The sequence below is a fragment of the Chrysochloris asiatica genome, unplaced genomic scaffold (genome assembly GCF_000296735.1).
Source record: "Chrysochloris asiatica unplaced genomic scaffold, ChrAsi1.0 scaffold00156, whole genome shotgun sequence".
NCBI lineage: Eukaryota > Metazoa > Chordata > Mammalia > Afrosoricida > Chrysochloridae > Chrysochloris > Chrysochloris asiatica.
This window is the reverse complement of record NW_006408674.1, coordinates 3,804,593-3,809,694: the sequence shown is the minus strand read 5'-3', so window position 1 is coordinate 3,809,694 and position 5,102 is coordinate 3,804,593.

The following is a 5,102-nucleotide window of genomic DNA, read 5'->3' as shown; positions in this document are numbered from 1 at the left end:
TCCCACAGAACGGCTGGTTCACAGCCTGATTCGTAACCACTACGCATTGTTGTTAAGTGCTGTCGGGTCAGTTTCAACCCATAGCAACCCTGTACAGGATTTCTGAGATTGTAAATCTTTACGGGAGCAGAAAGCCTCATCTCTCTCCCACAAGAGCAGCTGGTAGTTTTGAACTACTGACCTTAAGGTTCGCAGCCTGATTCGTAACCACTATGCTACCAGAGCTCCTTAACCACTATGCATAGTGGTTATGAATTGGGCTGCTAAAAGGTTGTTGTTGTTGTTGTTGTTGTTGTTGCTAGGTGCCATCGAGTTGGTACCAACTCATAGCAACCAACCCTGTGCACAACAGAATGAAACACTCCCTGATCTGAGCACACTGCTGCTGCCACTGTGCCAGTCCATTTTGTCAGGGTCTTCCTCTTTGCTCTAGCCCTCCACTTTACCAAACATGATATCCTTCTCTAGTGACAGGTCCCTTCTGACACTATGTCTAAAGTATGAGAGATAAAGTCTGACCATCCTGTCTTCCAAGGAGCACTCTGGCTGTACTTCTTCCAACACAGATCTATTTGTTCTATTGGTAATCCATGATCCATTCCATATTCTCCTCCAACACCATAACTCAAATGCATCAATCAAAAGGTTAGCTGTTCGAATATACCAATTGCTTCTTGGGAGATAGATGAGGTTATCTTTAAAGCTTTACAGCTTCAGAAATCCTATACAGGATCACTATGAGTTGAAACTGACTTAACAACATACTACCACCAGATACAGCTATATAGATATTTGCCACAGCTATATATGGCTATATAGATATTTGCCACAGTTTGTCATACTGTGTTCATACTGTGTTGGCTTGTATGTTACAATGAAGCTGGGAGCTATGTATGGATATTTCAAATACCAGCAGGGTCATCCATGGTGGACAAGTTTCAATGGAAGTTTCAGACTAAGATAGACAAGGAAGTTAATGCCTGGTAATTCACTTCTGAAAATTACTCACTGAGAATAAGTAACGGAATGCTAGAAGATGAGGCCTCTGTGTTGGAAGGCAGCTGTAAAACGGTGTACTGAGGCATCTGGCCTCCTCCAACTTTATAAAGAGGAATGAAGAACATCAAAATCAGCAGCACCAGTCTCCCAAGGCTGATTCCTGTGAAGCAGAGCTCAGACAGGCCTCTACCCTCTGATTTATTTACCATTCAGACATCACCCATTCCTCTCAAAACACTTCTACTTCTCTGTTGGGTGCAATAATTAATTGCAATGGTCACACAGGACTCACAGACAATACACATGATTGAGGATCTGAAACAGCTCCGGATGCCATTCTTCAATGAGGACGGTCTCTTCTCAGCCATGCCTGCAGGCACACCACTCTCTGGGCCTCAGCCCTGTGGCCCCTTGGCCTCTGCCTTGCTCAGGCAAGTGTTATAAAGGTCTTCTACCTCTGCTGATAAGGGCCCAGAGGTACCGCCCATCAGCTAACAAGTCTCAGCTTGAAGGGAAGCAGCTCTAGGTCTGTGTGTGTCAACACACTTAGTGCCATCAAGCACCTGGAGGCACCCTGCTCCTCCAGCCAGTGTCCTGCCCTAAGGCACTCAGCATTCTGGCTCCAGATCACTGTTGTCTGGTATTCCTGTCTTGGTTCTGCTGCCACCATTTTCCTGCCACCGCTTCTTGCCATTTCTGTCCGTCTCTTGCATCACAGCTCCCTGTCTAGTGGATGAAGGGAGTTCAGCACAGGCATCTCCATGGTAGTCAGAATCCCGTTTCGGGACTTCAGGATGGCTCATTATAACACTGACCAATCCCCATACTAGTAGTCCATACACTTTATTTTTATAGGCCCATCCTCACATGGATGCTATGCACCTTATTTACATTATTAGTCCTTTGTGGGCCACAAGCACCTTACGTTTGTAAAATCCTATTCAGTCATTTGGTGGGAGTTACAAAGACTGTAGCTAGAAGAGCCCTACCATTGGAAACGGTGTATCCAAACATGTCAATGCATCCTGGTGTGATGCTATAGGATAAGCACTCAACTGCAAGGTCAGTTTGAACCTCAAGGTTGTTGGTTCAAACCCATCAGTCTATACAGGGTCTCTATAGTCAGAACCACCAACCTTGTGGTTCAAACTGACCTTGCAGTCCAGCACATTAACCTGCAACGATATGTATGTATAGGATTTCTGACCAGTGGCTGGTGGGTTTGAAGTGCTGACCTCACAGTTCAAACTGACTTTGCAGTCCAGTGCGTTAACCCACAGTGCCACACCAGGACTCCTATTAACATATAAATATATATGCATTTCATGCAGTGCCGTGGTGCTGCTGGTGGTGTGCCCCAGAGGTGGTTCCGACCCATAGCGACCCTGTACAAGGTTTCCAAGGCTATAAATCTTTACAGGAGCAGAAAGCCTCATCTTTCTCCCATGGAATAGCTGGTAGTTTCGAAATGCTGACCTTCAGGTTAGCAGCCCGACTCGTAATCAGGACGCTACCAGAGCTCCTTTATTCATGCATAGACATTGAATATCTGTTACCTACCACATAGATTAAGGAGCTCTGGTAGCGTAGTTTTTATGAATCGGGCTGCGAACCTTAAGGTCAGCGGTTCGAAACTACCAGCCGCTCCGCGGGAGAAAGATGAGGCTTTCTACTCCCGTAAAGATTTACACCCTCGGAAACCCTGTACAGGGTCGCTATGAGTCGGAACCGACTTGACGGCACTTAACAACAACAACAACCACATAGATTATAAAGTGATGATCATGTTTTCTACCACGTGGAAAGTCCAGTCTAATGACAATGAAACAAACACACTCAAAGACTCAGGAGGGGAAAATTGGAGTGCAAGTCTTCTATACGTTCAAGACTCCGAGATTGTATTGTTCTTGAGTCTCAGTTACCTCTCTGTTCTGTTATTCCATCCTTTCTTGGTGGCTGAAAGTCAGCCCCCTTTTGCATAAGCTATTTCAGGTTTCTGTTGCCTGCAACAAACCCACCAAAGTCATTCACCAATGACTCCTCTCCTTTCTAACTATAACATGCTTTAATATTGTAACAACCAAACAGTAAAAATTGAGATGTGGAAGTGTGCTCCTACTATGGAGACCTTCTTAATGATATTCTTGATGTCATCCCACTCCCACAACTCTTCTAGTCTTTGGTCACTAGTGTCTAATTTATCAAACCTCTTCTTGACATGATCTCTAAATTCAGGTGGGATATGTTTTCGCTCTCATGGACTTGTTTTAATTTACTTCAGTTCACCCTGAACTTGCATATGAGCAATTAATGGCCTGTTCCGCAGTCTGCCCCTGGCCTTGTTTTGGCTGATGATATGGAATTTTTCCACCATCTCTTTCCACAGATGCAGTCAGTTTGATTTCTATGTATTCTACCTAGTGAGGTCCTTGTGTATAGTTGTCTTATATGTTGTTTTTAAAAGGTATTTGTAATGAAGAAGTCATTGGTCTTGCAAAATTCTATCATGCAATCTCTAGCACAATCTCTAGAAATGATTTTCTATCACCAAGACCATATTGTCCAACTACTGATCCGTCTTCTTTGTTTCCAACCTTTGCATTCCAATCACCACTAATGATCAATACATCTTGATTGCATGTTTGATCAATTTCAGATTGAAGACGTTGGTAGAATTTTTCAGTTTCATCATAATTGGCTTTAGTTGTTGGTGCATAAATTTGAATAAAAGTTGTATTAACTGGTCTTCCTTGTAGGTGAATGGCTATTAGCTTATCATAGACAGTGTACTTGTAGATAGATCTTGAAATGTCCTTTTTAAATGATGAATGCGACACCATTCCTTTTCAATTTGTCATTCCTGGCATAGTAAATCATATGGTTTTCAGATTCAAAATTTGCAATACCAGTACATTTCAACGCCCTAATGCCTAGGATATTGATGTTTATGCCCTCCATTTCATTTTTCATAATTTTCAGTTTTCCTAGATTCATACTTCGTACATTCCATGTTCCACCACTCGTCTGTCACCTTGTCCTACTGTGGTGACTTGAATGTCGCTGTGATGCTGGAAGCTGTGCCATGAGTATTTTAAATACCAGCAGCGTCACCCATGGTAGACAACTGTCAGCTGAGATTCCTGACTCTTTGTCGGACTAGGAAGAATGAGAGATGAACTAATTCTGATTATTTAGTCACCAAAAGCCTTATGAATAACAGTGGAACACTGTCAGTACCAGAATACTGAATATTAAAACATGATGAAAAGCACCAGACTCTTGTCCGATATTGTCCTAAAAGATGAGCACCTCGGGTTGGAAGGCACTTAAAATGTGACTGTGGAGGAGCTACCTCTTCAAAGTAGAGTTGACTGTGATGACGTGAATGGAGATCTTCATTTGCTAATGTGGCACAACTCTAAATGAAGAGAAACAGCTGTAAACATCCATTCATAATCAGAACATGGAATGTATAAGTATGAATCAAGGAACATTGGAAATTGTCAAAGATGAAATGGATCATATAAACATCGATATCCTAGGCATTAGTAAGCTGAAATGGACTGGAATTGGCCATTTTGAATCTGACAATCACATGGTTTACTATGCAGGGAATGACAAATGGAGGAGGAATGGCATCACATTCATCATCAAAAAGAACACTCATCAACAAAAAGATCTGTCTTGAAGTGCAATGCTGTCTGTGATAGGATGATATCCATACACCTACAAGGAAGACCAGCTAGCACAACTATTATTTAAATTTACACAACAAACACTAAAGAAATGATGATGAAATTGAAGAATTCTACTAACTTCTTCAGTCTGAAACTGATCAAACATGCAATCAACATGTATTGGTAATAACTGGCAATTGGAATGTAAAGGTTAGAAACAAAGAAAGGATCAGTAGTTGGAAAATATGGCCTTGGGGATAGAAATGATACTGGAGATCACATGAAAAAACTTGCAATGACTTTTTCATTGCAAACACCTTTTTAAAACAACTGTACAAGTTCTGGAGAGTCAAATGATGATCTTGAAGATGGTGGTGGTGGTGATGTGTTGTCGAGTCAGTTCTGACTCATTGTTGTTGTTGTTGT